The sequence below is a fragment of the Lissotriton vulgaris genome, chromosome 11, assembly GCF_964263255.1.
Source record: "Lissotriton vulgaris chromosome 11, aLisVul1.2, whole genome shotgun sequence".
Taxonomy (NCBI): Eukaryota; Metazoa; Chordata; class Amphibia; order Caudata; family Salamandridae; genus Lissotriton; species Lissotriton vulgaris.
Window position 1 is genome coordinate 386,428,481 of NC_141699.1, and position 25,476 is coordinate 386,453,956.

The 25,476-nt window shown below is 45.1% G+C and overlaps 1 protein-coding gene and 1 long non-coding RNA gene across 3 annotated transcripts in view; one reads left to right on the forward strand and one right to left on the reverse strand.

Annotated features, from left to right (window-relative positions):
* The window catches only part of LOC147679833 (uncharacterized), a 285,535-nt gene extending 263,027 nt beyond the window's left edge, over positions 1–22,508 (reverse strand). Inside the window, exon 1 of one of the 2 annotated variants that reach the window (XR_015300912.1) lies at positions 22,363–22,508. This is a non-coding gene — a long non-coding RNA (uncharacterized LOC147679833). The remainder of the gene's footprint in view (positions 1–22,362) is intronic. The other variant, XR_015300911.1, reaches the window with a different exon arrangement.
* LOC147679834 (uncharacterized) overlaps positions 15,457–25,476 on the forward strand; it is a 104,874-nt gene continuing 94,854 nt past the window's right edge. The window contains exon 1 of the mRNA XM_086943390.1: positions 15,457–16,511. The gene's annotated coding sequence lies outside the window, so the exon portion shown is untranslated. The remainder of the gene's footprint in view (positions 16,512–25,476) is intronic.

A 25,476-nucleotide genomic window follows, 5' to 3' on the forward strand; every position in this document is an offset into this window, starting at 1 on the left:
ATGGAAGTAATTATGCCTCGCCCAAGATTTATAAAATATGTCCAGCCTTTACACCCCAGGAGCTTTTCAGCAACCCAACTAGCAAGAGAGCATTCCTCAGGCTTCATGAATGTGAAATGCAAAGTCAAAAAAGACTGTGAATCTCTTCTTCATTTGGTTTACGCTTGTGTCTAGAGGACAGCCCCACTACCAATGCATTGATCAGAGAGAAGCGGTTGGGTTTGTGAATAGGAAGCCCCTGACAAATACTTAAACCCATTTTCTTCAGAACAACTCCTAAAGTCTAAACTCAGACTCAAATCAAGGACTCCCATACTAAATCCATAGGTGAAGCCAGCTCCACCACCACATTCCCATAGGCATCAAGTGATGTAAACAAAAACTTCTGGAGATTAGTTCCCATTAGTGCAGCCTCAAAGGGATCTCATCTGGGTTGAAAAAAATGTTATACACAATAGAAAATAATGCAAAATGTAAGGGTGGCAACATAAGGCCTGGTGGATTTCCCTTACCCTCAGTACTGGGTTATCATGCTTGGTATTTGCAAAAAATTGGATAAAGAAATGGCATGCTCTACAGAGGGCAAGACACCAGTTGTGTTTGAAGACAGATTTAGCTCATTGATACCAGCATGTTTTGTAAATTCGTATATTCATTTAGTATTAATATCAGAGGTGGCTCTGGCAATTTAATCTAGATTCCAGCTGCTTTTTCTTTGCTTGGGATGGGTCAGTCCTGTGCTTGTAGTGGGTGCCTCTGTAAGGAAACAGTAAATTAGCACTCAGTCTGTCGCTCTTCCTCTGCACAGCCCAAGTAGAACAATGGAGATTAAGCATCTATGTTAGCCATTTCCTTTTAACAACATATTTAGAACCGTACGAATATAGCACTTTACAACTGTGATTTTACACCGCAATACATTCACAACGTGGTTGTTACAACGACCACATTGTTAGAATGCAGTGCCATTACAACGCAAGTCGTTACAATGACTTGCGCTAGATGGCGTGCAGGATTTAGGAATAGTATGATTCACTATTCCAACTCCAGTGTGTGCAACAGTAGGGAGGGTGTTGAAATAGTAAATCATACTATTCCTTAGTCTAGAGCGCCACCCAGAGCAAGTCGTTGTAACAGCTTGCTTTGTAATGAACTACGTTGTAGCAACGCGGTCGTAGTAGCGACTGCGTTGTGGATGTATCGCTGTGTAAAATCCGCAATGTAAAGGTTGTTTCCCATACCTTACACTGGCTACCAGGGGGGTCATTATTTGAGACAATACTTGTTGTTATTGCTAGACTGCTAATGTTGTTTGTGGTTACATTTTGTCCACCTTCAATCTTTTACAAGCTATTGGGAAAGTTTGCTGGACTTGTTTGCTCCCTTAGTCTTGCTGCCCCCACTGCTTAATTTATGTAAAAACATAACAGGACAGGGGCTCAAAGTTTTCTTAGGAGCCTTTCACATGCGCTGTCAGAAGCCAGATGTGACGATATCAAGGCTGCCTATTCTGCACTACACTCCATGCCTCTTTCTTTCACCATTGCATAGGAGGAACCCTTATTACCGAATTGTAAACAGGTTAAGTTATATAATTATTATTATTATTATTATTATTTATTTTGTAAAGCGCGTAGTCACCCTGAGGTATCCCAGCGCTAGGAACCCTATCTCTTCAGTTCAGCGGGCCGAGGGCAGAGTAAAAGGGTGGGGGGGTAAAGGATCAGTGTTATGGGTAAGCATGAATCATTGGGGAAAAGATGAGTCTTGAGCCGCTTCCTGAAGCGAAGGTATTGTAGTTCGAGTCGCAGGTCGCGGGGAGCGAGTTCCAAAGGCGAGCAGTTTGGACTGAGAAACGTCTTCCTCCTGAGCGGGCTTTCTTGAATCTGGGGGTGGTGATGAAATTTTCTGTGTCCGAACGGAGGGATCTTGTGGATTTATAGGGTGTGATGAGTTTACTGAGGACAGGGGGGCCTTGATTTTGTAGTAGTTTGTGGGCTAGGCACAAGGCCTTGAATTTTACCCGCTCCCTTATGGGAAGCCAGTGGAGGAGTTTTAGAGCAGGTTTAGCGGAGGTTCTGGCAGGGGTATTTGTGATAATCCGGGCCGCAGTATTCTGGATTCTCTGAAGCTTGTTAAGGGTCGCTTCAGGAGCGCCTAGATAGATCACATTGCTGTAATCAAGCCTCGAAAGTATTAGGCCTTGAATTAGCAATTTTTGGGAGTTAAAGGGCAAGAGGGGCAGAACTTTCCTTAGAGATTTCAGGTGCCCGAAGCAGGTCCTGGCTACTTTCTTTGCCTGCACCGTGAATGAGAGGTCAGTGTCAAGCCACACACCCAGACTTTTTACCTCTTCTTTTGGATCAGGGGGAGGGCCCAGACAAGCTGGCCAGATGTTCGGGGAGAGTGTGAGCCCTTTCGGGCCGAGGATCAGAACTTCAGTTTTCGTCCCATTTAGTTTTAGGGCTGAGTTATTCATCCAACAGTGGACCTGCGTAAGGCAGTTGAATAGGTCTGCTGATTGTTGTCTGGGGTGAGACAGAGACACCACTAGTTGTGTGTCGTCAGCATAGCTGACGACGCTCACTCCGAAAGGGGTGATGACCTCCTCCAATGTGGACATATAGATATTAAATAATGTGGGGCTCAGGGAGGAGCCCTGAGGCACACCACATTGGAGGGGAATTTCGGAGGAGCAGGCGTTCTTCTCCCAGATCTGATAGGTCCGTTGAGCTAGAAAGGATGAGAGCCAGGATAGGGCCAAGCCTTCCACACCAATTCTCTTAAGTCTTTTGATGAGCAGTTGGTGGTTGACGGTATCGAATGCCGCACTTAGGTCGAGGAGGATCACTGCCACTGATCCTCCTCCGTCCAATAGTGCTCTGGCTTCCTCTACCGCTGCCAGGAGGGCGATGTCAGTGCCCTGCCCTGGACGGAAGCCCGTCTGGGAACTTTTTAGCTTATTGTTGACCTCCAGGAACTGAGAGAGTTTCTTATTAACCAGTTTTTCAGCAATCTTGCTGACTCCTGGGAGTAGGGAGATGGGCCTGTAATTAGCCAGATTTTTGAGGTTGAGGGAAGGTTTCTTTAGTAGAGCTTTTATGACGGCCGTCTTCAAGCTCGGGGGTACAACTCCCTGTTGGAGAGAGGCGTTGATCAGATAAGTCAGAGGGGGGATAATCGTGGGGGCTACCTCCTTGAGGATCCGGAGTGGTGCGGGGTCTCTGGGCGATCCGCTCTTTATGGATTGTAGCGTGTTTCCTACTTCTTCAGTGGTGACTTGACCCCAAGAAGAGAGACAGGTGGGTGTTAGGGAGTACGGGAGAACGTTTTCTTCACATGGATTCGTGAGGGGGATTGAGTCAAGAATTGTTTGAATTTTGTCATGGAAGAAATTAGCCAATTGTTGGCATTTTTCCTGATCAGCTTTAGGATCAGTGGGGTGTCTCGGTCCCGGTTCTGGGGTTTTCAGAAGCTCTTTAAGGATGGTGTAGGATTCCTTACTGGAGCATCCCGCTTTCTCTATTCTCTCCTGGAAGAAAGCGCTTTTAGTTTTTCGAATAGCGGTTTTATATATTAAGAGGGAGGTAGAATAGATGTCTTTGTTTGATTCAGATTTGTTTTTTCTCCAAGAGCGTTCCGCTCTCTTGCACTCTTGGCGCAAGGCTTTAAGCTCTGGGGTGTACCATAGAGCAGGGGATAGTCTTTTGGGATGTTTAAAGGTCGCAGTTTTGGGGAGGAGTGTATCTAGAGAAGAGGTAATCCACTCATTAAACTGCTTGTCAGCCGTGGCAGGATCGGTGGAGAGCTCTGGGGTGGAGTCTGCTAGGACGGCGGTCCATTCCCCAGGTGAGAGTTTGCGCCACCGTCTGTCGGTTACCTGAATTTTAGTTGTTAAGGGGTTCATGGTGGGTATTTCCCAGGAGATAGGGACCAGAAAGTGGTCCGTCCATGGAAGGGTCACGGGTGGTCTGGTGGTAATAGTTGCTACATTAGTGAGGATGGGATCCAATAGGTGTCCCTTCTCATGGGTAGGCTCATTGTTGACCAGTCGGATATTGAGTGACATTAGGTCTTGCCGGAGGTCAGAGGCTATCCGGTCCGTGGGGTCCATGAAGTGGAGGTTTAGGTCACCTAGCATAAGGAAGTTGGAGGTAGAAGATGCTAGTTGTGACACTGATTCGATGACGGCATTAATGAAGTTCCCAGGAGCGCCTGGGGGGCGGTAGATCAGTAGCCCTGACAGGGAGTGAGCTGGGGAGGTTTGGATGGAGAATTGACAGCTTTCGCAATCCTCGATATGGGCGTTGGAGGTTCTACAAATAAATTGTTCCCTGAAGATTATAGCTACCCCTCCTCCCCTCCCTTTGGGTCTGTGTAAGGCTTGGCAGAGGTACCCTGGGGGGAGGGCCGTGACAATGTCCGAATCGGAGCTATCTGATAGCCATGTTTCCGTTAAAAACAATAGATCGAAATCCTGATCTTGGATTAACAGGTTGGTTTCAAGCGCATGTCTAGGAAGGGAGCGGCAGTTAAGAAGTCCTATCTTCAGTCCGGGATTTGTTAGGCTCAAGGGAGTCGGATTGCAGCGCATACAATTAGAGAAGGGTTTACCTTCAATATGCGTGTGGTAGCAGGCAGGGACTTTCTTAGGTTGGAGTGCGTGGAGGGCGTCTCCAGTATACACCATGAGGTCATGAGGGCCATCTGGCAGAGTCACTGGGCCTGGGTCCGTCTGGGCCCGGACGGGCCCAGACGGGCTTGCCTTTGGCGCGCCTTCGGCGCGCTGGCAGCGCGCCCGCTGCGCCCGTCCGCTGCGCTCCCTGAACTGTCACATTATTTATGGGCGAAAAAAGGGGTGTTGGCCAGAAGTGGGCGTGGCCACCCGGAGGGGGCGTGTCCTCGTCTCCTCGCGGCCGGTGATGGCGGTGTGCGAGTGGGTTCTGTGTCACACAGCGTTCAGATCGGCTGTTTCTAGTGATACAGGTCTGTGCAGGGGGGAGGGCGCAAAGTGGGTTAAAAACAGAGGTTTTCACACAGTTTTAAAAACAAATTCAGTTTCAGTGCTCAGCGTCGCTCCCGGCTTCCGCCTCAGGAGATTAGGGTAAAGTGCAGCTCTGGTAGTCGGAGCGCGCTTATATATGTTTTGGCCAGAAGTGGGCGTGGCCACCCAGAGGAGGCGTGTCCTCGTCTCTTCGCGGCCGGTGATGGCGGCGTGCGAGTGGGTTCTGTGTCACACAGCGTTCAGATCGGCTGTTTCTAGTGATACAGGTCAGTGCAGGGGGGAGGGCGCAAAGTGGGTTAAAAACAGAGGTTTTCACACAGTTTTAAAAACAAATTCAGTTTCAGTTTTCAGCGTCGCTCCCGGCTTCCGCCTCAGGAGATTAGGGTAAAGTGCAGCTCTGGTAGTCAGAGCACGCTTATATATGTTTTGGCCAGAAGTGGGCGTGGCCACCCGGAGGGGGCGTGTCCTCGTCTCCTCGCGGCCGGTGATGGCGGCGTGCGAGTGGGTTCTGTGTCACACAGAGTTCAGATCGGCTGTTTCTAGTGATACAGGTCAGTGCAGGGGGGAGGGCGCAAAGTGGGTTAAAAACAGAGGTTTTCACACAGTTTTAAAAACAAATTCAGTTTCAGTGCTCAGCGTCGCTCCCGGCTTCCGCCTCAGGAGATTAGGGTAAATCAAATAATATATCTGATAAAGATTTACTCTAAATTATTATTACAAAACGTTTATTTTTCAACAAAGAGAGAATTCAGTGCTTAATATGTAAAAAAAAAATGTAAGTGCCAGTGCCGTTCTTAGGCTGCCATTGCGGCTTGCGTTGCCTATTGCTCCCTGCCAGCGCTGCCACTGAGAGTACCAACGCAAGTGATAACCATCACACTCCATCAAGTGTGACAATTCAGACTATTGCAGGCCCTCAAAGCTACAAACATGGCTTTGGAGGCAAGTATTAGTCAAAGTTATGGCATACTGAATAATAAAACAACTGCTGTTGTGCTCATTTCAAAATTATAAACAGTGCCCCCATGTGGCGGACTGTCATAAGTGCTGGTGTTGATAATTAAGTGTCAGTACCTAGCACTGGAAACAAAGGCTCAAATTAAGCACAGAGAGAGACTCTTATGTACATCTGTTATGTGCAATCACATAGGATGATTTTCTCTCACAGGTTGGATACATGTATGGCACCTGTTCGAATCAATCCCATGGAACCGCTGTATTATGTTTGTACTTCTGCACCAGCGTGAGCCTCCCATCTTGCAGGTTCTTTTTCATACCATATTTCTCCCTTCCTGTTTACTTCCCTTTCTCTACATTCTTCGTTCCTGCTTTTTATATCTCTGCCTCTTGTGTTGGGTCAGAGTCAGATGATATAAACATGATGACTCCACCAATGGCTTTGTTTGTGCTTCTGGCTCTTTTTTTGTGCACTAATGCTTATTTATAACTTCTGGTGTCAGTAGTTGGTCATGGAATCATGTTAAAAATATAATTTTGCCTCAAGTTTATTCGCCTTCGGGCATGTATTCAATCTTTAGGATGGACTTCAATGGAGGGGCCAGCACTGTTGCTTGTTCAATTTACATTGTATCTGAAGGACCATTGACAGGTGGATGGGTCGCCTATCAAAGAGTAATCTTGATATTCCACCTTCCTTCCAGTTTCCTTTCGGTTTACTTTCTCACAGGCAAGGGTGAGGTTTGTCAATGATTCTGTAGCCGGTCTATGAATGAGATGCTATACATTGACAGTGGTAAGTTGAGTCCTCCAGGCTGTGTGATGCGTTTCCTGGGAAGGAGGTGTGAATAATGGTGCTTTCCGGTTCATCATGTAATATAACTGAATGTGAGGTACATGGATGAGCGTTAGACTATAGGACAGAGGCAATAAGGAAGAGTGGCATCATGCTTAGTGGCTGTGACAGTGATGAGAACCACGCCATGGCCTGTTTCCAAGATGTGATGCAGTTCTGAGGGTGCGATGAGTCTTAGAAAGGCCTTGCTTGCTGTGAAGACCCCTTCCAGATTATAAAAGTAGGCATTAGAAATCTTAAGGTTGTGCAGGTATTGTGTCAACAGGAAAAAAACACATCAGTCAGCTTTTCAGAACTTTACCCTCAAGGTCCTCATTGATTGTGAATCAGGATGGTTCCTGTAAATGCAGTTACCGCCCCTTCCCTCCCCCCAACACTGGAATTATAAGCAGTGTCTGAACGCCAATGGTGAGCTGCACTCCACCAGCAGGTGAGGCCTCTGAGTGGAATGCTGGGGAACAGAATGCCTGTAAGCCTTGAAACACTTGCAATTCCTGTTATTTCCTTCCACCACTTATCCGAAATCCCAGACACGGTAATTACAGGGCGAGGAAATTAAAGGAGTTATTTTGGGCCATTGGTAATTAAGGCTCTAGAGTTTATTGATGACTAGGGAAAATTGATAACTGTTGCACATACATTGTGGTGACGTATGCACTGATTCTTGTACTGAAAAGATTAAGCAGTAAATAAAGAGGCAAAGCGAGGACAGCGGATATAACGGGTGATCTGTTGGTGGGGCTTGCCACACTATTTCAAGGTTGGAAACATTATGTTATATTATATAATACATTTTCTCCCACTATATCTTCATGTAAAGTATTTTATTATATTTAATCTACACCGTCCACCTAATCCTAATAACTATTGTGATAATCTATTATACTTTGCAATGTTTACCTTGCGATGTAGTGTTTAGGTCGATATAACGGATGCCCTAGTTTTGTCATGGGATATAATGCATGGGATACACCCTACCGAGCCAGGCTTAGCATGAAGGTGTTTAGAGACCATCAACTTTGGATGAGTATAAGTCTCAATGTCAAGGTCTGTAGGTCAGGTAATGTTGAGGCGTGTCGGTGCATTGGTGTAGTCTGTGATAACGGGGTGAAAACCCTCCCTCGCTGAAGGTTCAGACACTGCATGTCTTATGACCAATCAACAGTGGACATAGGGTACAGAAGGGGTACAGATGCTGCAGCCTCGAGAGCCTGATGCTCTTCATGAAGGATTCTGCATCTTCCACCATACTTGACTGACCACACAGCCTTGGTGCAACATTACAGTGCCAGATTAAACCCTGTAGGGGCCACTAGGCAGTCGAAATTTCAGGGGCCTCCTCACAAATTAGCTCCTAATACGTTTTTAATTTTACCAACAATCACTTCTGTACATTACACATACGTAGTTTGCTAACTGACGGCGCCACCCGCTCCTAGGGGCGTGGCGCCCTTAGTGGGCATCTGGGGCGGGAGGCCAGCAGGAATGTCCGGGAGGCAGCAGCAGGACAGGGGAGGGGCAGCCAGCGAAGCAGGTCCAAGTGAACCTATCATGGGAGACCAGAGTCGCCAGGAAGGCAGGGTCGACCTTCCCTCCCCCGAGGGTATAAAACCTCGGGGGAGGCAGAGCTAATCCTCTTTTGTCTTCTCCCTACAGCTCCGGCAGCAGACCAGCAAAGAATTACGTTGGTAGTTGAGTCGCTGCACGAGGGAAAGGAGAAGGCCCCACAGCGTAGTCGTTAGGTGAGTGGTGGAGTCGTGGGTGTCGCCTGAGCGATGCGTGTGAGGGATAGTAATTCACACAGTTACTCGTGTTTGGAAATCTAAATCTTCACCACACGATAGTTCCCGGTTATCTGGACAAGTCGCACTGTTAGATCGCGTATTCCCACATGAGGGCAGTAGAAGTTTGATTTTGTAACACTTTTACTAATTCACCTTTTCTTCGCTCCGAGGAAATGCTTCATGGGACAAAGGAAAGCAGTCGAAGGAATTCCCAGGTCCGGAGGAAAATCGCCCAGTAACACAGGCAGCGGCCGTCGGAAGGAAACACAGCGTGGGCAGCAATGGCGGCAATGGGTATGAACACTGTGGCGGCCATTCTCGGACATGGCTTTGAATTCGTTTTGATGTGATGAATTTTTAAAAGGGTGATACAGCAAATACGCTAAGGCATTTTACACTATGGCTTTACGTTTTGTTCAGGAAAACAGGTCGCATGTGGCTTACCGAGTAAAAGTATAAAAATCTGCTGCGGTTACACTGATCCCTTTACATTAGGGAATAGCCTGGAGGTTCAGCACTAGGCAGGGAGTTCTGAGACTGCTGGTTCGAGGGGCCTATGGGCCTGAGATATGCTTGTTCTTACAAAATTATATAGCATGTTTTCTCTGATATAAATAGCCCACAACAGCATTTTTAGCTCAGATTAATGTCTAATTGCATCCGGGAGATACCCATCCCCAGCGGAAAAGAACATGCTAGCTACTGGCACAGACGCAAATAAGTTACACTCCCTGTTAAAGCAGCGGAGAAAAGCTCTTCCTGGAAATTGACTTAAGTGAGCTCTTTGAAGATGACAGGAGATTATAAACTCTGTGCCAAGGTTGACAATGTCAAAGTTGATGCCAAATTATGTTTGGCTGCAGTTAGCTGGGGCGCTTGGTTGTCATTTACGGACAGCTCACGGCTTTCCCACTGCACCTATGAATCAATTCGAGAGCAGCAAAACCACGAGGAGACGATTCATTTAGTCAGTCTCAATGTATGTCGGCCTGTCAAAACCTGCAGGACATTTGTATAGCAGAGGCGGCAGGGAAAGAAAATCTCTATAATTTTATTTTGTCTCTTCTACTCGCGCTAAGGCCATTTTATGGTCCCCTGACATTTTACTGCCCACGAGAGCCTGCCAGACCGCGTGGTAACAGCTGTGCGTTCTCACATGGTCTCTGCCTGCCATTATGTAAATCCCAGACATCTAATTACTGTAATTGAATGACTTGCGGGCAGACTTTGAAGAACATTTACAAGTAGAATAATGTAGCTGCCAGAGTACATCGTATCTTCGAAGACCCTATAACTCCTCCAAACATTTTTGAGAGAGTGCGAGAGTTTCAAAACAATTCATTTTCTAAAAAGCCAGGGCGGGTCATTTATCTTCAAAAGTGCACATCCGCCTCCGCCGCTGATGCGCAGAAATATGCCGAACAGTTGGCATTAAGTTGCAGGCAGATTTTTAAGAACAGTTACAAGTAAGAATAATGTAGCTGCCAGAATACATCGTATCCTCAAAGACCCTATAATTCCTCCAAACATTTTAAGAGAGCGCGAGAGTTTCAAGACAATTAATTTTCCAAAAAGCCAGGGCTGGTCATTTATCTTCAAAAGTACACATCCGCCTCCCGCCGCTGTCGCGCAGAAATATGCCGAACAGCTGGCATTAACTGACAGGCAACCCCCAGGGCATCTTGCGAGGGCCAACGGGGAAATCCTGCAGGCAATTATTTTTGCCAACATACCCGGTGCATTTTTTACAAGCAGTGCAGCTTCAGTTTCAGAAGGGGCACGCTTTATGTTTAAAAGCATTCTGGAACCAAGGGTCGGAAGTCAGCCCGATAGAATCTACATCACTGGGGTACTTTTAGGTATCCCCTATTTTGAGTCGTGTATGTTAAATCATTGAAGAAGTGATTTATGTTTTAATACAAGTGCCCAAATGCCAGTATTGTGAAAGTATGTGTTGTCGCAGCATACATTAGCTTGCCTGAACGAAGTCATGCTTTGTTTTACATGGTGTATATTGCGTTGCTTGATATTGAATTGTGACTAGCACCGAGAGGTTACAGATGCTCAGGTTCCAATGGTATCGAATGTACTGATCTCTTAAGGATGAATGCCTGACCCACGAAGCTACCTCCAGAACTCTTTTTAAGCGATAATCCCAGGAGACAGCTTAGCGATTTACGGGGTCGTGGGTAGTTTAATTGCCGAGCACCTGGGTCAGCACAGTAGCCATGGGAGTTCGATTTGGTTTTTAATTTTATCCCATAAGAACCACCTCGCTGCCACGCCAGCCATCTCATTGTATGCATTCCTAGACAGCGGTCTAGCAGTTGGCAGCCCCACTATTCATATCCCGGCTGCAGTATCCCAGTCTGCAGTACAAATTTTTCTCTAGACTGTGCATCAAATAATGAGAAATTGAAAAGCCGGGGTTGGGGCCCTCTGAGCCGGACTAGCATTAGTTTTAAGTGTCTTTGTTCTCTTATTCTGCCAACAACGTCTTCACACATATGGTACAAATATTACACTTGGTGCAAGCTGTCTTCCTGCGCTAAGCGCTAGCTAGGTTGGAGGTATGAAACGGGTGTGCATTAATTACAAGAATCTGGCCTCTCCTTGTATTGCATGATTTACGTTGGTAATGCCGACCTGTGGATGGCAATTAAGCAGGCCCCCCCACTTTTCCGCTTTTTTGAGTCGTTAAGGGTCAAGTGGCACTTAACATTAGTAGCAACATAATTGCAACCAGGTAGCATTCACCTATTTTAAGGCATATGGGTTCCGGGCTGGTGGGAGATTTGGGGCTGACCTGCTGGTGGTCCTGTATTTCCTTCCCTACCTGGAAACCGTTGGTTGTCACAGGTGGTGGCAGTTATCGATTATTTACCGGCAGCCCCGTTAATCTGAGGGCTTTCTAATTTAAGGGGGAGTAGGCTATCTATTTTGGTTCAAGACCCTTGGAGAACGGGCGCTAAGATAGAATGAGTATGCATTCATGTTTAGGTATTTGGATGGATGCAGTTATGTTCATAACTAAGGAACAGTTATTTCATAGAGTTGAATGAATGAAATTTGATCTGTAGAGCGCAAGGCTGCCCGAAAGCGTTGCAGCGCTTGCTTGGGGAACCGTCCGGGTATTCCCCTGTGAGATAGCCCATTACTGGGCAGCCCCAAGGCGAAAGCCAGGCATCCCCCTGCGAGGGGCCGTTTTGGAGATTAGGCAGGCTATTGCCCAGAGTTGCGGGGTGGGACTCCATGATTGGAGTGGACACCGAAGCGAGAATTGTCAGGTCCAGGGACATTTGAGCCCAAGACCCGCCGAGGCGGGGAATTGAACCCTGGCCCGGGCCGGATCTCTGCATCGGGGTTTGCCGCTCCAACCACTTAAACCACACTTCTAACCCTGTGGTAGCTTGGCACAGAGCAAGCAGGCTTACTTTGGAGGCAGGGTATAGATTAGGCTTGCAATTTCCCTCAACAAATCAGTTTATGTCACAGATCGTGACCTGGTGTCTTGGCTCTATTAGCCCTTCCGAAAGGCCTCAAATCCAGAGGGTTACCTTTAACAAAAATATTGGTAAACATTACACTAGACCTGTTCTCAATATTTCAGACAATTTTCTTAAATGCCGTTATTATATGGGTGGCCCTCAAGCGGGTAATGTACCTTTTCAGCATTAAGTACTAATAGGCCCAGGGCGATCCCGTTCATTATAAATTGGTAAACAATTTCTTAAAGCAACAAGTGTTGGATCTTCGCCAGTTGCATGGTTTGTACTGCAAGGATTTACGTAATCTGTTAGACCAGGCATCCTTAACGAGGTATTTTTATAAATCTTGACGTCATGAGTACAGTCAATACGCGGTAAAGGTGTCGCTTCCCCCCCCCCCCCCTTTTTAAACAGGAAAATTGGCATGCAAGCAAATGGCCCATGGTCGTTACTTATTATTTTCTTAGTACGCAGCGGTTGCATGTGCAACATAGGGAGGTTTTACCATTTTAAAACAAACATTGTATAGTATAAGTAGAGGAAGCATTCATTTCAGGGTGTAACATTTCTACGTTCTTTTCGGGTTGTTCCTTACGCATCTTTCTTTTCTCCGGTGTCTTAGACAGTACATAGTGAATAATGTACACAAAAAGCTGCGAGGAAGGCCTGAACTAATCCCAACCACTTGTTAGTGTCCAGTCCACATCCTAAGTCATTGTAAAGAGCCGCACATGTAGACAGATGCCACTTTCTGCCAAAGCAAATGTGCCTCTCTGGAAGCGTCCATGTCACACGAGCGTGGATGATTTAGGCATGGTGTTTTAAATGTCGCACCTATGGGTTTATGGGCTACAGGCCCTGACGGTGAAAGTGCAAAAGGTCGCTGGCATTGGAATTCATGGCTCATTTACTAATGGATTAGCTATACGTTACCTTAGTCTTGGATTTCATGGCTCATTTACTGATGGACTAGCTATACGTTACCTTAGTCTCAATAACGGATAACCTCATTTTCTGGAAGAAAACATTAATTTGTTTCCCTATGAGTACTTGGGTTATTGATATCATGGTATGTCATTACTATGATTGATTAATGTTAATCAGATAATTTACCGAAGCAGCTTACACGTACATGGTTAAGGCGTTCACATTGTAAGGGCGTAAAGTATGCCTTCATTTAGATATAACCCTCTTAATGTGACCACCCGCAGTTACTAAGTGTCGGATGTTACATTCACTGCAATACCCCATTAGCTAAGATTAGGTTCCGTCAGCCGCGGAGCATGCGTCACATTATTCATTCTTTGCATCATCTTCCCTTGGGTATCGCATTTGATAATGGAGGAAAGAACCCCCAGGAGCATAGAATTCCCAGATGCTCCCCAAGCTCGCAATCATCTATGAATTTAACTGAGGATCAGTACTGCCAGGTAGCTTGACAAGGAAGGCAGGTCACTGCAGGAAGTGGCAGTCAGCTTGAAGTTAAGTTATCAACTGTCTACCTCTTACGTTACTGTGGGAGGCCCTGTGTGTCATCAGCTATGAATTGATACAGGAACAGGGTGTGGTGCGAGGTGGCACCCAGCAACAAAGTATTTTTAGGTCGGGGGGAGGGCGAGCGCGCCAGTTAGCTACTCGCCCTGTGGCGGGGTCCCAGGCAAGAAAAGGCGGTGGACTTCCATTTTGGTATGGACTGGATGCCCCTTGGAAAGGGCAAACAGTCATTGTGGGGCTCTGGGCTGGCGGGAGAGGGGGGACTGACCTGCTGGTGGTCCTTGACCTCTCCTCCCCTACCCAAGATGCCTTGGTATATGTTTATAACATTGAAGGGGGTATGCCCCAGTATGGTTGTCTCATGGAGGCACATTATTTACCTGCGGCTCCGTTGACCGGAGGGCGGTCAACTTAAGGAGAGCAGGCTATCTTTGTTGATTATTTACCTGTGGCTCCGTTGACCGGAGGGCGGTCAACTTAAGGAGAGCAGGCTATCTTGGTTGTGGCCTGCTGGCACAGCCCGAAGGTTAAGGAAAGGCCCCTTGGAGAGTGGGTTGAAAATGTAATGACAATGTACAACTTAGAGATTTATTTATAAGCAAAGTATTTTAAAGATTTACCATAAGCAAGATGAATAAAGGATTAATAATCCGAGATGAATAAAGGATTAATGACACTGCTTTAAGATTCAATAAAAGACTACGCGGTGAACGACAACACCTTGTTTCGTGTCTTTTATGGGAGGGCGACTCGCTCCTGGTATGCACACTATGACGGCGCCACCCGCTCCTAGGGGCGTGGCGCCCTTAGTGGGCATCTGGGGCGGGAGGCCAGCAGGAATGTCCGGGAGGCAGCAGCAGGACAGGGGAGGGGCAGCCAGCGAAGCAGGTCCAAGTGAACCTATCATGGGAGACCAGAGTCGCCAGGAAGGCAGGGTCGACCTTCCCTCCCCCGAGGGTATAAAACCTCGGGGGAGGCAGAGCTAATCCTCTTTTGTCTTCTCCCTACAGCTCCGGCAGCAGACCAGCAAAGAATTACCCACCCACCCATCCCGGCAACAAGGAAGAGCTTGGCGGGGTCCCAGGCAAGAAAAGGCGGTGGACTTCCATTTTGGTATGGACTGGATGCCCCTTGGAAAGGGCAAACAGTCATTGTGGGGCTCTGGGCTGGCGGGAGAGGGGGGACTGACCTGCTGGTGGTCCTTGACCTCTCCTCCCCTACCCAAGATGCCTTGGTATATGTTTATAACATTGAAGGGGGTATGCCCCAGTATGGTTGTCTCATGGAGGCACATTATTTACCTGCGGCTCCGTTGACCGGAGGGCGGTCAACTTAAGGAGAGCAGGCTATCTTTGTTGATTATTTACCTGTGGCTCCGTTGACCGGAGGGCGGTCAACTTAAGGAGAGCAGGCTATCTTGGTTGTGGCCTGCTGGCACAGCCCGAAGGTTAAGGAAAGGCCCCTTGGAGAGTGGGTTGAAAATGTAATGACAATGTACAACTTAGAGATTTATTTATAAGCAAAGTATTTTAAAGATTTACCATAAGCAAGATGAATAAAGGATTAATAATCCGAGATGAATAAAGGATTAATGACACTGCTTTAAGATTCAATAAAAGACTACGCGGTGAACGACAACACCTTGTTTCGTGTCTTTTATGGGAGGGCGACTCGCTCCTGGTATGCACACTATGACTGCTGCCAGAAGGTGAGCATTTAAGAGCCAAACTTATGTGAATTTGATGTCTCTGGTTTACGTACTTTAAGTTGTGAATGGGTACACTACATTGATACAGTGTTTTCTCTATAGAGTCTTTAATGTAAAGTTTGCGTTTCTTTGAGGGGATTCATTTTTTTCTATCTTTTGGAAAGAATTTAAAAAAGCTTGATTGTAATTTTCTTTGAAGATCAAATCAATATTATTGTAATCCTTTGCTGCGGGGCCTCTAAATGGAGTGGGGCCCATAGGCCGGTACCTTCCATGCCTAGTTGGTAACCCGGGACTGCAACGTGATTCTTTTTCATGCGTTGTGATGTGTGTTTGAGATGCATGGTCAGAAGTGCTGGTTAAATTCTGACAGTGATGAGTGGACATGACTGATGATGGGCTCTGGTGGTGGGCAGGTACCTCGTGCCATGGTTAATTGGGAACACATGTGAAGTCCAGTTACTGTACCGCTCTGAATGCCACCTCTTCATTCACTGCTACTGGTACAGATAGAAGGGGATATAAAACCTGCTGGCCACTGACTGCTGCATCAGCAGTGGGTTCCCCAGAAAGAAAGGGTAGATTTTAAGAAGGCCAAGTACCTCTGAAGGGCAAATAAAGCTGGTGCAAAGTTAGCCACATGTCTGGCCAGTGATTCCCTGAAAAGCCAGTAGGGCCGGGTGAGAGTCAGCCATGTTTAAGTCTTGCCTTTAAAAGGCTGGTAGGTCTGGGGAAGAATCAGTGACTTATCAGCTCTCCATAAAACATCATGTCACGTCTCAAGCAGAAATACTTAAGCAATCAAGTTTGACGTGGGGTTAACTCTGCATGTATATACGCAATCTTTGCTGTTCACCACTTGCACGGTACGCGTCTCCGAAAGGATAAGGGTGACGCCATTACTTTCTAGAAAACTCTTCGACGAATTGCTCAAGAGTAAGACCTGTAAGCCAGGAAGCCCCACCCGGATATTCAATCAAAACTCCTACATATACTCGCCTTGTTTACCTGTCAGTTTAGTGGCACCTCCCAAACCTGCTCAGAAATCTGCACTTGGAAAGATTCCATCTCTTGGGTGAGAGGCTCAGCTTCTTATAAAGAGAGGGAGGGAAGTGACGCACTCAGGGTTCAGTTCCAGAGGCATCAGAGGTGAGCACTACGGAGGCTGCTGCTTGTACCTTGGACGTTACTTCGTATCTCCCACTCCAAGCAAGGCAGGGTGAGTGTATTTGGAAATTTGGTATTTCTATATCAATTTTAATGAGAACATTAAAAACATCTTTGTGAGAGGTGTGGAGCATATATACAGGCAGGGGCACAACTAGACCCGAACGTGGGGGGGTGGGTCTAACACTCCCAGCCAGGGCTAGCGCTAGCACCGGTCGCACACGATGCAACAGTCTTTTTTGGCGCCCGCTCCCCCATTTCCTCCTCCGTTAATTCCCTCGCTACCACTCACCAACAATGCACCTCATCTCTCTATAGCACCTTTCTGACAAACATTTAATTTTTTTATAGCACTACTCATAGTTTACTCCCAGGGGGATGTGTACATGGAAGTGGAGGAGGGAGGTGTTAGCCTTCTTGGCTTAACGCCTCTCTCCTCCACTTCTGAAACTCAAGGCTGAACCATATTTACAAGAATGTGGTGCAGGCTTGCATTTCCTCCTGCGATGGCTCTAGGGTGTTTTGTGTGCAGGGGAGGATTGTTTATGTGTAGAAAGGTGGCCCTTCCTGCACATAAACAATCCTAAAATGCCATTCTGTCACTGTCATGTGTGCTGATTCATGCAGCACCCATGAAAGTCACAAAATTGCATTTTTTTTCAAGGATAGTTAATGTATCTGAAGGGACACCTTCCTGTACATAAACAATACATGGCATTTTGCTTTTCCCATGTGTGTTGCACGAGGCTGCACATGTGGAAAAAGCAAAAACAAGCAGAAATAATGCATTTCTCCTCGTTTGGCCAACTTAGGACCAGGTTTTAGCAGGTCTTAATTTTGGCGCTGCCTCCTATGTATTCCACCCTTGTACATAGGTGGCAGCGTCAAAATCAATGGGTGTTGCGGTGGAACGTATACCACAACACCCACTGCCCACCCCTTTCATGCTAACCATAGCGTGAAAGGGGACCTTATTTACAAGGCAGCATTATGCCACGATAAGTGGCTTAACGCTGCCTTGTGAATAAGGTGCAGCCCTTATCGCCACCACAACGTCGATTAAAAGTGACGTTGTGGTGGCGATAGGGGCTTGTACATATGCCCCTCAGTTCTGTGATCTTCGTGGTACACGTTCTTTGTAGCAGGCACAACCCTAAGTGCTGTGTGGGTGGCAGGAGTGCCCATGTGAGTGCACAGTGAGGGATGCAACAGTTTGAGAGTAGGGTAAGAGGAGTGACTGCAGGGTGAGTGAGGTGACCATTTGAATTTGGATGTTGATGTAAGTGCAGAGTGGAACAAATGAATGCATGGTTAGTGATGGGTTTGTTTGAGTGAGATTGCAGATTGAGCAGTGGGGGGGACAGTTAAGTGAAGTGTCACATGAGTTCAGGGTGTGTAGTGTGCTCATGTGACTGCAGGGTGAGGTAACAGAGTCAACAGCACAAGTGCATTGTGAGTGCAGAGTGATCAGTGTGAGTGCAGGGTGAGCGGGTGAATGGTGTGAGTTTATGGTGATCAGTGTGAGTGCATTGTGGTTGCTGTGAGTGCAGGGTGATAGTGAAAGTGAAGGGCAAGAATGAGGTGTGAGTTGTCTGAGTGCAGGGTGAATTCTCAGACACTTGAATTAACTCAGCATGTTATTGATGGCGTCTTAGGGTTTCGGATATAAGTTAGACTATTGCTACCCCCATCCTCCCGACCGCGTGACATATGGGCCACCCTCCAAATATATCTATTGGAGCGTGCCACTGACACAGACTTAGCCGCTAACCCCTGCAGCAATGAGGATGGGTCTCATACCAAGGAGTTGAACTAAGGCGGGAGAGACTTCAACCAGGCCAAGTCACACTAACAAAGAGGAACAACAGGTCACCAGGCAGCACCACTCCATAACTCAATAGTCAGAATGCGTCAACATACACAGGCACATTCCATCTGCAAGTATATACAAGTGGTACTGTTGTTATCTTGTTTGCTGTTTTGAATAAACGTGCTCATGAATCCATGCTGACACTAATTCATCCTCTCCCAACTGACGAGGCCGGCCCGAAGTGGTTATAGGCGGTTTGCTGTGTGTTCCCCTACCCGTCTATAATGGTTTGACATCTGTCACTTCCCAATGCTGGCCCGCGCTGGGATGTAGGCACCATGCTATGGGCAACGCTTCGTGCTTCGAATAAAGGGTTTTGAAAACTCCCCCCCAAAAAATAGACTATTGCTATTATGGCATTCATTATCATTATCATCATCATCTTTATTTCGATACAACTGTATCATAAAAGTCACATAAAAAAGTGCAGGTCATAGAAAAGATTGTCACAATGTTACAACTACCATTGATAGGTGCAATTCAAAAATTAATAATGAATGGATGGGAGGAGTCAATCATAATACTAAAAGAACCATATATAAATAGTTTAAAAAGGCACATATTGGATAAAATCATTCTAATTTACAATCATTGTTTCCACAGAACTGATGTACAAATGATTCCAGGGCGCATGTATGACTTAACATTTAAATATACATCCTTTGGTATTCCAGTACATTATATTAGTTTCCAAATAATTCACGCGTCTAAATAACAGTTCTCTAGTAAGTCTTAGAATTTCTCGCCAGCTTTTATCCTAAGAAAGTTCACTGCCAGCAGAAACCTACTAATACCAAAGACAATAACCTGGCGAGTATCTGTTTTTAAGATCCTTTCTGCTTCTCTATACGATCTCACACCTATGTTTTAACACAGTGGTTTTATCCATCTTTTTCTTGGGATCGTATAGGCCGGACAAAAAAATAGAACATGTGTGATATCTTCCCTAACTTTTCCTGAGCACACCGTACATATATCATTGCTATCATTAATCCACCTTGCTACACATGATTTTATCATTAATACTCCATATCTATACTTTAAGTATAGTTTTTTTGCCAATGGTGGATTCACTTCATTTAAAAATGATTCACGGCAAGCATTTTCTTTGAACAAGAGAAATTCGCTAGTCAAAGATCCCTTTACTCTATAATTTAATCTATTGTTATCCATAAAGGCCCAAAAGGATACGTTTAAAATCTTCCTTGAATTTGAGGTCAATGTGGATGGATTATTCCAAAATTGTGCTAAGCCAATCTTCTTTAACCATGTGCTGGCCTTTTTGAACCATATAATACAATTACTAACTTCTAGATTGTTTATCTCTGTTAGAGCCGCCCTATAATCCAGCAGCTCAGGTGTTGTCCAGATCCTGACCCAAAACATCAGAGGTCTAATAATTACATGGTGATCAGTACGCTTCATGTTGAGGTCAAACATCAACGGTATTAACGGAGTACGTACTGGTAATTTTAGCAAAGCTCTATAAAATGTATTCTCATTCACCTCAAACACCTTTTTGCATGAGGGGCCCCACAGTTCAACACCATATAGTGCTGCTGATTGTGCTTTGAACCGAAATACCTCAAGTGCTGGAAGCACTGCTTTATTGAGGCTATTTCCACGTCTTTTTCAAATCTGGAGTGTATTTTGTATTAACAACAGCTTGCTCTTTTCAATTTGGGTTTTCCACATCATTTTTTAATCAAGTGAAACACCCAGGTAACTAAAGTTTTGGACATATTCTAGTTTTTGTCCATTTAGAACCATATTTTCTCTAAAAGATCTGTGAGGATTTATTGCCATATACTTTGTCTTATTGGTGTTAATCTCTAGGCCTTTTTTTTGCTGCTGTAAGTTTGAATAGTATTAAATAGACATTGTAGGCACTTTGGTGTTTGCGATATGAGAATAATTTCATCTGCGAATAATAGGGCCGGTATTGTCTCACCCCCCAATTTCGGTGCATCATTACTGCAGCCTTTTAAGAAGGAAGGAAAGTCATTAACAAATAAAGAAAACAAAGTTGGTGCAAGGACACATCCTTGGCGAACTCCCCTTTTTATGGGGATTGGACTAGTTAGTTTGCCACCCGGGCCACACCTCACCTTTGCATAATAATTTTGGTGCAATCTAATAATTTGTTTTAAGAGGTTGGCTGGTAGTCCCTGGCTCTTAAGTGTTTTCCATAACAAATGTCTGGGGATGAGATCAAACTTAGATCAACAAACACCACGTATAAATGACCCCTCCTTAAGTTGACATATTTCCAACACATACAGCAAAACCAAAACACCTGGTTTATGGTACTGGTTTTAGTTCTAAATTCTGCCTGGAACTTAGTGAGAACTTCATTTTCATCAATCCAAAGATCAATACGATTTAAAATGTGCCTTGCATACATTTTTTGTAAAACATAAATTAAACTAATCGGGCGATAGTTTGCAGGATCACTCCTATCACCCTTTTTAAAAATACTATTGATTTCTGCCCCCCTCCATGTCTCTGGTACGTCAGCTCCAGTGGCTATAAAATTACACAGATCGTTAATGTAGGGGCCCCAGACACTAGTATTGTGTTTGTATAAGTCTCCAGGGATCCTATCTAGTCCTGGGGCTTTACTAGTTTTCACTGTGTTAATAGCCATAATCGTTTCTTGTCAATCAAATTCTAGATTTCCTTCACTCGAACTCAATATTAGCCCGTCGTTTTGAGAACTTCCAGACTCTGGGGCTGTACACAACTTTGTGAAATGTTCTATCCAAGTAGTTTCATCCAAATAAACTTCTCTGGAGCCCTTTTAATTTCTATTCCCAATAGCAACGATTTTCCAAAATGCCATATGGTCCCTGCTTTTTGCTGCTACCAACATATCAAACCAAATAGCATTGTCTCAAGATAGTACTCTCTTGTATTTTGATCTGGTTTCCTTAATTATCAAACTTTTAATTTTTTTAATGGCATGTACTAATTCAGTTTGGGCACTACTGCAATCTTTATCGTATCAAGGTTTCCCCATCAACTTTTGACTTCCATCTTTCTTACTCATTATAACTTTTTTAGTTACCAGTGGGACAATTGCCTTAAAAAAGCCCTTGTGTAATTCTAAAAATGTATCCCTATCCACATCAGTAGTAGCATAATTACAGAAGGTGTTCGCAAAGGTGTTATAAATGCTTGCCAACTTCTCGCTGTGCTCCAGCATATGTGCCCATTTAACCGAGCAGCGATTATTACGAGCTATAATATTGTCAATAAGATTACAAGGGATACTACAGCTGTCCACTAAACTGGGCATTAATCTACTTTTTAAGACAAGTTTAAGTGGGTGATGATCGCTCTCCACTCTTTGCTTAACCTTAAAATCTACAGCATATTGCCACATGTCAAAAGATAAAATTATATAATCTATTTTCATCAGGGGTCGAGGGTGGAGAAAATAAATAATGTGCTGATCATGCAACAAACTTCCAGTCTTATGATTAGGGTTGCCAGCTCATTATTTGGATGTCCCAGATGGTACAAAAATAAATTCACTGTAGCGTGGTGCCAGAAAGGGGCCGGAGACTAGATCGTGGTAAGTAAGGTTTTATTTTAGTCAGGGTCTTTTTGTAGCGGGAGGTGAGTCTGTCCCTCGGAAATCCGGCGGATCCGTTTTGGCTAAGGCTCAGTCTATGCTCTTCGGATGTTTACTTCCCCCTTGTGGTCACTTGTGCTCCGGGTGTTCGTCTGGTTTCTCCCTCGGTCCATTCCCAAAACGAGCAAAGATAAAGAAACAGCCTGTCAGGCACTTTGTTCAATGTCTGTTACCCAAAGGGAAACCGGGGTAGTGAGGGGGACACCAGTGATACAGGGCTTTACAAAAGAAATCTCTGTGCCTTCTTCGTGAGTTAGAAGTCAGTGAGGGTTATTTACACTAAGAGGAAAGAGGGTATACTGGGGAGACGTTTTCTAAAGGAGGATAGGCAAGTACGCGGTATTAAGAAGCCGAGGGTCCCCGTCTCCCGACCCACCCCGCAAACCTTTGCTGTACCTGCTGCAGCCACACTCCTCCCTCGGGAGTGTGGCACGGCGCTCCACGAGTCCGTTGGCCTCCTGGCTTTCTCTCCTCGTCCTCGTGCCTCGTCTCTGTAGCTAAAACTCCGTCCATTCCTTCTACGCTCCACACACCGCCTCCGAACTCCACCGGGGTGTCGTCACACGCCAAGCACTGTGTTTCCTGACTTTTACCCAATCCAAAGCGTACTGCGTCATCGAGGGGCGGGGCGTCGTCCTCCTTGATCCTCCAGTTAAAGGTACAGTCTTCCTCCTGGTCTTCTGTTTCCGGCCACGGGCTGACCCCTTCGGTATTCCAGTCACTCTGGCAATGGGGCAGAGAGGGAGGGGAAGCAAGGTCAGCATACCACCAGTCTTTAAAGGGGGATTCCCCTTCTACCCGAACGGGCACCTTGTTACAGTCACCTAAAGCCGTATTTTCAGCACTTACCTGTGTATACTTTGAACAGCCAATATAAACAGGAAGCACTTTTAATTGTGTTCTAGGGCTGCCTGAATAATCCATGACTGATAATTAAAGGGAACAAAGATAGAAAAGTCACATTACAAATGAATATATACTTTTTAATTGATCTCCCTATTTAGTGTCAAGAGGAGGTCTTTGCAGGCTCTTTAAATAAATATGGCTGGCATTTTCCTTTTATTATAAGAGCCAATGGTCCCTGCGCCAGTCAATAGTGGAAGAAAAATTCAATATAGACCCAATCGGTGCTATATTTTAGCTGTTATCCAGCCGGATAAGGGCAATTTAATATGCAAATTAACGAGATAAACAAAACATTTGAATTAATCACAGTGGGACACAAACCTGTATCCAGAAACTCACAAAACAGGGGGAAACAGAGAAGGCTCAGGCAGCATGTGGTTGTCTGTATGAAGCAGTCATAATACAACAAATGACATTCATAGAATAGTCACCTTTACACATAATGTATCATAAAAAAAATGTGTATATGGTTGACAACATGTTCACAGCGTTTGGATCCTTTACAGAAAGATGTAGGATCATTATCAGGACATTATAGATATGATGCCTGAAAACAATTGTCTGTAATTACTAAATAAGAGGGGGAAAAATGACACAATTTCGGGAAAAGAGAAAAAGATGGGGAAGGAAAATAAGTAACAGACAGTGAAAAGGACGTAATCAGTTGAAATACATTTTATAAATCAAGATTACATTCAAATCGTAGGATTTAGTCAGGTCAAGGGCTATGGGAGGGACAGTTATTGTTTACGTAGTGAGGAAGTGCCAAAAAAGATTTAAAATAATATGAGACTGGTTGTGAAAACGCTCGCCATGAGATGCTTGGGTTGTGCTATTAAAACAAGTAAACTACAACGTACAATAACGGATGATAGCGCATTCGATACAAGTTTGTGCCTTAGAGGCACAACATTGGCAATGGAGAAACACAGCAGAAAAGCAAGCCTTGTAGTTAACAGCAACAATAGAGCGTTGTTAACGTATAGATTGTATTTTATAAACCTGTGAAGTAGTTACCTGTGGCTCCAAGAAGACGGACGCCAAGCAATGCTGTTACTTTGAAGTTATTTGTTTCTTCCATGGCGCTAAAGCACACAATGTGAAGAAGACCTGTGAAGTACTTGGGTGCGGCTTTAACACCAAGCCAAGCAGCAAGGGTGCAATGATGTGTTTGTATTGTAAAAGAGAAGCCACAATGAAAATGAGTCCTGTGAATTTCTTGGCTGTGGCTACAACAAAAAGGACGTTAGGGCAGACACTAACTTAGTTTAAAAAAAAAAGGTTTTGTGTGCCGAGGAAGCCGATGATAACATCGTTTTAGCAAATGTAATATTGAACTAAACGGAAACAGAGTAAACAACTGCTAATAAAAAACAAATAGACTACGCTTTTGTTTTAAAGGCACATAACTAGCAGAATTATAACATTTTAGTGCAAACATGCTTTGTAATTGTTAATAAGCAACATAAATGACAAAATGCGCATGCTGAGTGTTAAATGCAAGTGGCCTAACTAGAGTTTGCAAGTGATGCAGGCTGTTTTGTTTTTTTCGCTCACCCCAGATTGAGTACAACACTATCCAAGCATTTGCAATGCAATCGGTCTCACATTTGTGAGCGTTAGAGCTATTGGTGTTGTATATGACAATGTTTTTTACCCATGTGTTTTGGTTTGGAGTGGAGTGAATGTATGTGGTTTGGAAGGGTATTATGTGTGTTGAATGGAATGGTTAGTTGTGGAATTGTGTGGGGTAGAATTGTGTGGTGTGTAGTGTACTTGTATAGTGGAATTATGTGGGATGGTGAATAGAAAGGGGTGAGATGTCATTGGCCACAATGCACACGGACACCCAGAGGCCACTATTGATTTGACTCCGAATGTGAATTACCACCTCCTGCTTGTGAGGTGTAAAAGGTACCGCAGGGTATGGGATGCCACAGATAGGCAAGTCCACCTGAAGTAAAGTGGGGTCCTCCTGTACAGCGATGATTTAGTAAAGATGAGGATTACAAATGCCTGTCCTACACAAACATGGTTTATAGGTAGGGCTTAATTTGAGCCAGTGGTTTCCGGGTCTCGGCACCGGCACTTAATTGTGAACACGAACACTGGCACTGATGACGGACTGCCACTATCAGACCAGAATGCTCTGTGTTGGACAAACACAGGAATACGGGGGGTAGCCATTGATTCAAGAGGAGAGATATGAGATGGGCAACAAACCCCTCCAATTATGAGCAAGGGGCTGGCCCAGGACACCTCTTAGTATAATGAGCATTTGTATAATTAAGCGCCTGGATACCCTTTAAGGTGATTAGTGCGCTTTACAAATTAATATAGCATAACATATAATGGAAACAATGCGTCTGCCCAACATACAACTTAATATGCCTGTAGCTAAGATGTAAAAATCAAAGGTAGAGAAAAGAAATTTTAAAAAATGGTTCCTGTAAGATTACTTCAACATTTGGGGGATACTACTTACTATGCTTGGATAGCTGTTTCCCCTATTGACTGACCCTGTTGGTCTCTTGCCTTACACTGTAAGAAACAGCAACGCCTTCTCATAAGAACTGATTCGCTTTAAGACCCCTACTTTGCTTT